The sequence below is a fragment of the Lissotriton helveticus genome, chromosome 3_1 (assembly GCF_964261635.1).
Source record: "Lissotriton helveticus chromosome 3_1, aLisHel1.1, whole genome shotgun sequence".
NCBI classification, from domain to species: domain Eukaryota; kingdom Metazoa; phylum Chordata; class Amphibia; order Caudata; family Salamandridae; genus Lissotriton; species Lissotriton helveticus.
The window spans coordinates 288591895-288603311 of NC_136061.1; the positions used below are offsets into that span (position 1 = coordinate 288591895).

At 46.4% G+C, this 11417-nt stretch overlaps 1 long non-coding RNA gene across 1 annotated transcript in view; it reads left to right on the forward strand.

Moving 5' to 3' along the window:
• The window catches only part of LOC144822376 (uncharacterized), a 46317-nt gene extending 35445 nt beyond the window's left edge, over window positions 1-10872 (forward strand). Inside the window, exon 2 of the long non-coding RNA XR_013608608.1 lies at window positions 8221-10872. This is a non-coding gene — a long non-coding RNA (uncharacterized LOC144822376). The remainder of the gene's footprint in view (window positions 1-8220) is intronic.
• The last annotated feature ends 545 nt before the right edge of the window (window positions 10873-11417 follow it).

The following is an 11417-nucleotide window of genomic DNA, read 5'->3' on the forward strand; positions in this document are numbered from 1 at the left end:
GCACAGCGTCGCCCACTCACCTAGTCGAGGTGACTACCATCCGGTGCCCTCCTGGTGCCCACTGACTACTGGCTAGTAGTCACGAACTTGGTCCCCTCTGCTTTCAGGTGTCATCCATCTTCAAGATCCAGGCTTGGATCAACTCGAACTCTCTTCACTGGTCGCCTGCCAGCATCTTTCTTCCAGGCTCCTGGTTCGTCGACGAGGATTCCCGACGTCTTTTGAGACCTATGCAGCTGCAGCCCCTGGGCTAGGTAACTTCGGCATTTCGGTGCCCCAGCATAGCCTCACTATCCGAAGGTCAGGATCCACCGTCGTTTTCTTCCTACCAGGTCGGGTTCGCCCGTAAACACTAACTTTAACTTTACTAGCTTCCATAGACTTTGTCCCGCATCCCGCGTGAGAGTGCACACTCTGCACCCGAGTCCCCTGGGCCTCCTAGAAGTAATCTAACGATTCCCTAGTCAAGTCCTAGCGATTCCAAAGCCTATTAGTACTGTACTTACCTGCTAGTAATTTCGCATTCCACTTTTAGAGTATATGGTTTTTCGTGCCCCTCGGGCATTTGTGTATACCGTGCTAACTTAAGTATTTTCGTAAGAGTTTTGTTGTGTGCCTAGCACCCTGTCCTCATAAAGAGTACAGGGCTGTTGTGATTCTAATGAATACATTGTTTATTTTCATAACACTTGTGTGGTGTCCTTTCACTGGGTGTTCAAGGGGTAACGTGATGGTAAAACAGCTGGCTTAACACGCCCTCTAGAGTCTTAGCCTTAGACTGCTCGTATCCATGCTACTAGGATAGCTGGTCTATAAGGTTGACTTACAACCAATCATCAATAAGGGTTGTTTGGACTGATATATAGTGATCACTAGAATAGTGAACACTGCACATCAGGCCAACTTCTCACAGGGGGCTTGGAACCCGCATTTCTCCTCCATTGGCTGGCTTCCTAAACTGAGGCCAGCCATTGGAGGAGAAGGGAGTCACTCCAATAAAGCCCAGCGCGGACTGCAGTGGGGCACCCGCAACCTGTGCTGTCGCTGCCACACGTGTGCGCATGTGCAAATTAGAGTATTCCGCTCATGGCACATGCGCGCTGGCGCATGAGAAGGCACTCCTAAATAAGTTGAGAGGATTAATACTAAAAATGTGTACCACAGCGACAATCCATCTAACTATACCATGACGCCATAAGTAAGCCAAACCATAAGGTTGCCACGTATAAAAAACGAATGCTGTCTCACATTTACTTCGGCCAGACAACTTGTGTTGGCGCTGCCATTTGAATTCGGGCAGATAACGTCCGCGCATGCGAAGAATAGTGTATTCTGCCTAATGCGCATGCGCGGTTTAGTACGAGAGTAGCGTCCTAGTTTAGACGCGCGATGCCGAGATTTAGTCTGAAGCATATTAAGCGCACTGCAGAATGGAGAACACAATATCTCATGAGCCTATTGGCTCATTAGTTAACAAGCGCCTGTTAAGCCAATCATTGCAACTATATAAAGAAACGTCTCTCGTGCCCTAGTTACCTCCCATTCGGCTTGAAGTCCGTGAAGGGGTACTGACGGACAGGTAAGGGGATACCAATGAAGGGTCTTTGTTGCCCCGGGGTCTGTATCCTGTATAGCACTATGGCCTATGAGTATATAACAACAAGGTCATTGTATTTTTTCCCTGTTCAATACTATGGCTTATAAATACCAAGCGACAAGCTTTAAGAATACTGGAGTCCTTGTTGCCAAATGCCACAGTATATAGAGGGTGGTACCTTACTAAACTTGCACGATCTATTCAAGATGTACAGTAATGTGCCCAACCATGTGAACTAACTGGGTATAAGTATGTTTGTGTTGGCTATATATATAAGCAATGAGGGGTTGATACTCCGTATCAGTTGTAAGTTTGCCCGACTCAGCTTTACATATAAATAATCATTTTTAATTGAAAAGAACCATTGTCTATTCAAATGAAAGTACCAGCCTGCATTTGTCTATGATGTCTTGAATGTAAAGATAATTTTTTTGATTTAGGTTTTTAATTTTTGATTTAAAGTTTAAACATAGGGACTAGGATGTATGACGACATCACCTTTGTTCCCTTGTTTTACTTACAAATAGAGCTGGCCTCAACCACCGAGCAGTTGCCGGGTGAGGTGAGGCATACTCCCTCAGCAAGTTGGGTGAGTACTTTACAAAGGTGTTCTAGAAACATAAGATTGTCTAATAAAGTCACGTATAGGGCTGGCATTGTCAATTGCCTTGCTGAATTGGCTAGTGACACTAAACCTCTGTGCTTAGAAGCATTTATGTTCTCCATTGATAGTTTGTCCTATATTTGTTTTTTGTTTTTGTATGCTTTACCAGCGTGTGGCGCTATTCGTAGAAGTGTGTGTGGAGTGGTAGCTCGCTCGTTTTTAAGCTCCCGTTTTGTATTTCTTTTGTAGTTAATTTAGGAGACTTAATCCTTGTTTTTAAAACTAGCTGGTCCACTTACCCCCACCTCTGCCATCCTATCTTGCACCCTAATTGGTCAACTCACCGCTCTTTGCGGGTCCTTCGCCCTGTCTCGAGGCGGCCATCTTTGTTGAGGGGGAGCAGCGCGCAGTCAGTCCTTTCTCTACCTTGCTGGTTGTGCATAAAGGTAGCCATGCCAACGCGCAGCGGTCACGCGCAGCGGGGACGCCGGAGTTACGCCAGAGTTTAGCCCGTCTGTGCCCGTCCGGGCCCAGACGGGCTCAGGGCCTGTCATCATGCCCGACTCTTTGCCATCTCCTACTACTAAGCTCCGTTATGGGAGGGACGCTCTCATCGCCTTACGTCCACCGCACCCAACTGTTTGTAGATTTGCACAGGTGGGGACTAGTCCATTTTTACCGTGTAGAGCTTGTTTCTCTGGCCATAATTCAACGGCTGTGAAACGTGCTCTCTTTATGGCCCTACTTAATTGTCGGTCTTTGTCGTGCCATGCCACTGAAATCCATTCACTTATTCTGGACCACGAGCTCGATGTGCTGTTTCTCACGGAGACCTGGCTCTCCCCCAGTTCTGGCCCTGACATGGTTAGAGCACTCCCTCCAGGCTTTCATATACTCCACCTTGATAGACCGAAAGGGAGGGGAGGAGGAATTGCTGTTCTTTATAGAGACACGATCGCTTGTAAGATCCAGAATGGAGGGGTAACTGACTGTGAGAGCTTACAGTTCTCCCTTCGGCTGTCACCCATAGTATCTCTGGTAGGCTTGTTGATTTATCGCCCCCCTGGACCCTTGGGTAGCTCCCCTAACTCTCTTTTAGAAACCACCGCACTTCTTGCCTCTTCTACTGCCAACTTTGTTGTCTTCGGGGATTTTAATATCCACCTGGATGACCCTACGAACATCGCTGGAGTCGATTTGATCGACGATTTCAACTCGTTTGGAATCTACCTGGTCAACTCGGGCGCGACTCATGAGAAGGGCCATCTGCTCGATCCCATACTCTCTAACTTGGACCATCTTGTTCCATCCCCGGCTCTTGCCATGCCTTGGACAGACCACTTTTTGGTGTCCGCGACTTGGCAATTTGATAGTCCAGCTGTGGTAGCCCCAAGGGTTCATACCCTTGAGAGAGCCTGGTCGAGGCTCCCAGTTGACACTTGGGCGGCACACCTGGAGGCCACGCGGCCCCCTCAAGGAGCCAATCCGATAGTCGCTGACGCGAATTTACATACCTGGCTTGTGCACTCTCTGGATACCCTCCTTCCCAAAAAGAAACAACTTACAAATGGGAAGAGAATGGGTTCGGCACCTTGGTATTCGTCGGATTTGAGAACCTTGAGGAAGGGGTGCAAGAAGCTAGAGCGGTCTTGGAGGAGAGATTGGAGTGAGGCGAGTCGCAAAGAATATCGTACGGCTCTGAGTAGGTATAAATCCGCTATACGGGTGGCAAAATCAAGATTCTTTGAAGAGCGTATAGGTTCTGCGGCCAACTCTTTCAAAGAGTCATTCAGGGTTATTAAGGAGCTACTTAATGCCCCTGAACCCCGGGTTTTACATGAGGACCCTCGCAAAAAATGCACTGAACTGGCCTCGTTTTTCAAAAGAAAAATTGATAACATACTGGCCTCCCTCCCCCGGCTAGGTGAGGTCCCCGCCTTGGTGGACAATTCCAGCTTTCAATCTAAGATGCAATCGGTGGAGATGGCCTCCCTGGGCCCGGTCACTATGGAGGAAGTTCTGGCGGTTCTGGGCTCAATGAAGAGCGGCTCCCCGAAAGACCCAGCACCTATTAAATATCTCAAACAGGTGTCCTCTGTGATTGGTGGCCCGGTGACGGACCTGATAAACCTGTCCTTTGCCCATGGGGTAGTCCCCCCCGAGTTGGAAAGGAGCGGTGGTTAAGGCCCTTTTGAAAAAGCCTAACCTTGATCCCGCTGACCTCGCCAACTTTCGGCCTATCTCCTTGCTGCCGGGTATCAGTAAGGTGGCTGAGAAGCTGGTGAACAGATGCCTCTCGGACTTCTTGGAAGCCAATTCCCTCCTGGGCGATTCCCAAACGGGTTTTCGTCCCGGTCAGGGGACTGACACTGCCCTGTTGGCGGTCGTGGAGAATGCTAGGAGCATGCTGGATGCGGGGGGATCAGTGGCAGTGATCCTCCTGGACCTCAGCGCTGCTTTTGATACCGTGGACCATCAGGTGCTTCTCCAACGGCTGTCAGGGGTGGGGGTCACGGGTCTGGCCCTCAAATGGTTCGCTTCCTTTTTGGAAGATCGTTCATTTGAGGTGTGGGAAGGCCATGAAAAATCATCTTCAACCCCTCTCCAGTGTGGTGTGCCACAGGGCTCTTCATTGAGCCCTACGTTATTTAACGTTTATATGGCCCCCCTGGAGAGTGTGGTACTGCCGCTGGGTATTAAAATCATCAGTTATGCTGATGATACTCAGCTGGTGGTAGGCCTTTCCCAGTCGGCGTACCATCCCGACCGGCTGCACACATGTCTTGAGAAGATCTACACGTGGATGTGCAGCTCAGCCCTAAAGTTAAATGGCTCCAAGACGGAACTGATGCTGCTGGGGAACTCCTCTCCATCTTTGTCCCCCAGCAGCTGGCCAAACTGTCTGGGACCGGTTCCCCCCCCCAAACGGGAGATCAAGAGCTTGGGGGTATGGCTGGAGCAGGACCTATCGTTTAAAACTCATGCCAAAAAGACTGCTGGCGTGTGCTTTGGCCTGCTCCGCGCAGCCCAGAAGATTTTGCCTCTGCTCCCAGTGACCACCCGAAGGCTTCTCATCCAGGGACTTATCATCTCGCGGCTGGACTTCAGCAATGCGTTATTCCTGGGTGCACCCGAATCTACCCTGAATAAACTGCAGCAAGTGCAGAACGCGGCAGCCAGACTTCTGACGGGTCTCCCTAGGCGTCAATCTGCCCGCCCGGCGTTGAGGGCATTGCACTGGCTCCCTGTGAGAGACAGGGTGAAATTTAAGTCACTTTGTATCGCTCACAAAGTCCTGCACGGGGTAGGTCCACCTATTCTGGGGGAGATGGTCCAGCCCTACAAGGCCCCTCGCTCTCTTCGCTCTGACGATCAACATCTCCTTCAGGTTGGCAGGGTGAAGAAGGCAAGAACGGGTGGCAGAAGGTTTTCAATAAATGTGGCCTCTCTGTGGAACTCGTTGCCCCTACAACTGCGCTCGGAAGCTAGCCTGCTTCGGTTTCGAAAACTTTTAAAAACTTTTTTGTTTTCTGTTTAATCCCTTCATTCTTCAGTAGTGTTATGTTCTGGTAAGCGCTGGGATGCCTATAGGTAACCAGGCGCTATACAAAACTCAGAATAATAATAATAATAATAATAATGTTTCAGGGAAAGAAGAGTAATTTCCTACCTATATGCACACGCCAACCAGGTCTGGTAGGGTGGTATTTGACCACAGATCTACTCATTCTCTTTTGCGTGAAACATCTCACTGATTTAAGATAATTTTCAACACATTGTGTTATATTTCTGCAGTAGCATATTCTATCTATTAGGTCCTGAAGAAAGCCGGGCTGAATAGCCACAGCGGCTGAAACATGTCGACCTCATCTATTTTCAGGAGATAGTATATTTGTTCCATACTATCAGGTTGTTTTTACTCATGACATTCGGACGATCCTTAAATAAACATATTTTTCGCCCTCATAGTCATTTTTATTTCTCACGTTTACACTAGCACTGCACACCACCAGCTCTCATATATTTTGGAAAGTACTTTGGCCGAGAACATCTGGAGTATGTGGTCAGGTATCCAACATTGTTAGCCTTAGAGCAACATTAGCTACATGGACTATACTCCGTTGGATTTCCAGATGACGAGGCTCCGCCAAAAGGGTGGGCTGATGGAATTCACATTTATCCCAAGTGCTGGGCAAACTATCTGAGTTTGGTGAGCATTCTTTCGGAGCACCAAGAGGTTTTTTGTTCATTTTAATAGACTGATTATCTCCCTTAAGTGGTTTAAGTGCTATATGTAAAACGCCTTTTATGAAAGTATAAATCAAAACAGCCAATTAGCCTATGCTTGGACCATCGGGTAACTAAAAACACAGTACCTTTTGTGAATAATTGTAGAAATTATTTATACAATAAACATGCCCTTCGACTATTGACTCACTTTTGGCCAGTAGAGACCTCCAAGATCCTGCTGTACCTCTGTCCGCCCTAGTACTTACGGGTCGTATCGTGGCTAATCCCATGGCTGAAAATTTTCTTGGAGTGGGCACAACTCGAAATGTAGACGATGACGATGAGAATTTTTGGCACATCAACCAATCTTAATGCGCTGTGTGAAATTCCGATGTGCTTATTAGCTGTGTCGTCCACGCGTGCCTCTGAGGTGCAGAGACAGTATCTGTCTGACCCGTCTTACTATATAGCTGACAGGTGGGCTTCTGAGTGGATGTGTTCCCAGTTTGAAGTTAGCCTCTGTTTCTGCCAGAAGCCTAGCCGTAGGTTGACCGTAAAATCTTAATCGGCTGGCATAATTTTCGCAGTCAGCTTATTAAACGAGTGGTGTGCGCGAGCGCTGGAAACCAAACACCCTCCTATCCAGATCACTTCCTGTTTTTCCTCGTGGAGTGGGAGACTTTGGGCGCATGAGCCAGATGTAAGGCAGCGCGCGCATGTTAGTGCGCAATACTTTAAAAACAAGCATTTGCAATGCAATAGAACTCGCATTTACGTGAGTCATATTGCATTTGAAACGGGGGTGCGGGTGGGCTAAAAGGCATGAATGGGAGGGGAGGCAGAGAAATCACAGACTGCGGGAAGGGGGGACACAGGAAAGAAAATAGGGTTTCGAATAAAGAGGCCAGTAGCCCTGAAGGATACAAATGACTGACATGGCTGTCATGGGGCCCGACTAACAAACTTAAAAACAATCGGAAGGCAGCATTTATAACCTAAGCCAAGGAAGATGGTCCGGAGAGAAATAGCACATGCACAGGATCAGACAATGTTTGCAGAACCCGGGCAGGTTTCATAAATACAGGAGACAGTATTCATTTAAGAATATTTTAAGATATTGGCACCATTAAGGTGAAAACCTTAAATGTACCTGTAGGCAAGCCCGCCTCTGACTCCTTATTCCACATTTGTTTAAGTAAGTTTAAACATTTCAGTTTTACAAATGCTGTGCTTCTCCTATGCCTCAGTCTCCGTTGACCAGATCAGCCTAAAAACGGCTTACTCTCCGGTCCCAGTATTATGTTTAGGCCTAACTATGTTGCGTGATAGTAACATGCACAAGTTGTGTCATCGCATCCAAACATAACTCCACATACTGAGTGCCACAATTTCATCTTACCTGCAACCAAGCTTCCAGTCAGAAGTATCCAAAGTAAGTAATTGCTTGCTTCATCATAATGTGACATGGGTGTTATGTGATTCTTTTACACTCTTCTTGTTTTGTCACACTTCAAGACTCCCAAACTGAATAGGCGAGCCATCTAACAATTTTCTGTTACTTTCTTTAAATGTGCAGCAGTGTTTACCAAGTCAGGTTGCCTTTACCGCGCTTATCTCACTCTGTTTATATTAAGAGCACGTCATAATTGCTTTTGGGTTACCAGCCAACACTTTAGTTTAAATTTGCAGTTCTAAGCCCCATTGTGGCCATTGTTTTCTTCACCAACGGAGATTTTCTTTGCGTGCTTATACCTTTTTTGTGTATTTTTTTTTTTTTTTTACATTTTAGGTCATAGCTGCAGAGGTGACTCTGGTGTACCATGCTGTGAAGCATCACATCTACCGCTCCCTGGATTGTGGCATCAAGCTAAGCAAAGTAATGTATCCCGACTCATCCATAGTGATGGAAGCATCTTGTGGCCGCACAAAGGCCTCGAGCATCACTCTAAATGTGCGTGCACCTCTATCGTTGCAGCGAGCCCAAGAAGACTTAAAAGATGGCTATTTTTCCGTTTGCAGTGACGCCTCAAACAAAGGTAACATTAAACTCTATCCACTTTAGTTGCTGCACTTTAATTTCACCTCCGGTGTGGCCTACACTCTGCTGGATTTCTACGAGGATGCAGCAGAGACTGCTACAGCTACTACACAGCAGATCACAACAAAATTAAATAACCATGGTTTGAAAATGGAGCACGTCGCGGCATACTGTGGGGACAACGCCAGTGTTGACTATGGACGACATCATTCTGTTCCAGCATTTGAAGGGAGCAAATGGAGACCTTCTGCCTGCAAACTGTTCTGCCCATATCCTGCATAACTGTGCTAAACAAGCTATTAATGGACTTTCAGTGGATGTAGAATCCTTTGTTCTAAAATTCTACAGCCATTTCTCTTCTTCTACAAAGCGGACAGCGGGGTTGAAAGGGTTTTTCACTTTTGTGGTCCTAGAGTGGCAGCCTTTGTTTCGGCATGTCCCAAGGTGGCTCACATTGTTCCCAGTCACTGTGCAACTGTTGAAGTGCTGGGCAGCACTAAAATCCTATTTCCTTTCCCTTGGGCCAGAAAAAACACCCAGAGCAATATGGGATTTTCTAGGACTTGAAAGTGGGGAGGCCGCTATGTCACTTATTTTGACTTGTACTTATGTTTGTTGTCTATTTACTCACATACTATTGCACAACTTAATTTGTAGTGTCAGTAATTACTGTCCTGAATTTTGACCCTCCGTCCTGAATTTTTGTTCTGAATTTTGACCCTTTGTCCTGAAATTTTACACTCCCTGCCCTGAATTCACACCCATGCCAGTTGGTCACCCTAGTGTCAGTACGTTTAGTGGATTACATTCTGGTACTGTAGATAACTGATCTTTGTGGCCTCAATTGCATGTTGCAGACTCAAATATTGGTAAAAGTGTGCCTTGTGCCACAAATATACGGCTGTCAATTGTTCATATGTGTTAATGTGACTGACCTCCCACACATCCCCCAACTTGGAGATGCTGCTCACGTCCCAGTATTGTAAACCTGTCAAGGCCGCCACCTGCCTCAACCCTTTACTCTGCCACAATAAGGCTTCAGGTGTTGGATTCCTTCCTATTGAGTCCATCTAACTGCACAATATCTGCTTATTATTGGTCCTTAGCAAATGCAGGCATCATGAGGTAGAAAGTACAGGTGTGCAGGAGAGGCAACAGTCTTATTTTTTTTATAAATTGTAATTAAAGTTGAATACTGGGGTTGCTACGCTTCTCAAAGATCTAGTTCTTAATCAGGAGCATTCATGAGGCCCAGTAGCATGGCTGAATGTCGGCGCAGTGTCGCCTCATTGTAAGGTGACTGTGTACATTTTGTAAAGGTAATCTTAGGCAAACCTCCGACGCATTGGAAGGTACAAATTGAATCCTACAAATCCCATAATGTTTAAGGGGATGTTAAATGTATAATATTGGAAGATTTTCCAGAGTAGTGGAAGAAAGATCATTTTAAATATCGCTCCTCAATATTAGGCCTCCTTGAAGGACTAAGGGACACTGTATCCTGTATATGATGACGATACTCTGTTGTGTTGGGTAGCGAACATGGGGAGCTAAAACTCTGGTGCATTCTTGTTTTTGTGGTAAAGTTAAGAGCACTTTGTGATGGAGAACAGTCAAAATGATTGTTGCAATGTAATGCTGACAGCACTCAAATTATTTTTATTACAAATTGAGCTGCTCTCCCCACTATTTGAGAGAGGTAATGTATGCCAAGTGTCCACTTCCTGTCGCTCCAGTTGACATAGGGGGATGATAGCAAGCTCCCAGCCCATCTTTTCATCCCCACCTATGCACCCCATTGATGCCGAAATTAGGGCCTGCGCTGTGCCAAGCAACGGTGAGAAGAAAATAAGTTAACTATCTTTACCTGCGGTTATCCAGTATTGGTATCTTTCATAGAGTCACATGCCTGAAGCATTCCCCGTCGTTGAAGTGGGAGTCCCATTGCACCACAATCAAGCAGCACGATAAAAGCACTACAGGCCACAATAGCCCCAGGTCACCAGATCATCTATGTCCCTTTTTTTGTTTTCTTTAAAAAGGACAAAAGTCTAAAATACAACCAATCAGCCGCCAGCACCCCCAGGAACATTCCCAAGAGAGGCAGAGTCTAGAGAATGCTAAAGTGATTCTGGTATTTTACTGACCTCTGCTGGTCGTTTTCTATCAAGACAGTTAAATAGAGGCAGTTGAACAGAAAAAAGTCCCTAAGTGGAAGCAGACTAGTCCCAGGGCTGATTTCCAGAGGCCACTAAGTACATACACATATAAGTATATACTAAAGTATTTACTAAAGTATATACAAGAGGTCTTTAATGCTCGACCTAAAAAGTAATGAAAATGTCAAGATTTTAAAGAAATCAGACTTTCATGACTGTGACGTTAGCTATATAAAAAAAGAAAGAGAACTTAGTAAACTCAGAGGCACAAATGCAAACAAGAGTAATGAACAAGTTAAGGAAAAAAACGAACGCTACAAATAAGGACTAAGCACACATTATACATATTTAAAGAGTTGCCCAGCAATAGGAAGAGAGTGAAGGAAGTGTAGGGAAAACAATTACACTGTTCATATGTTTGTAACGTTTTGAGGACGAAAAAGACTAAACTTTGGAGGAGCATGTGAAAGACCAAGAGGCAGATTTACAAGGCACTTGCGCCACGTTTATGCCGCCGTTGCGTCACGCAACGGCGGCGTAAACGTGGCGCATCCCTGCGACCCATTTACAACGTGATGCATCTTGGCAGATGCGTCACGTTGTAAAGCCCTGCGCTACATGTGGGTGTACCGGCGCAGGGTGGGCGTTCCGGGGCAGGTGCGCCTCGCAAAAGTGCCTGCGTGAAATCTACAAGATTTCACGCAGGCACTTGTGCGACACTGCTACGTCAATTCCTTACGCCTGCTTGAAGCAGGCGTAAGGACTGACGCAGCACGTTAAGTATAGGGC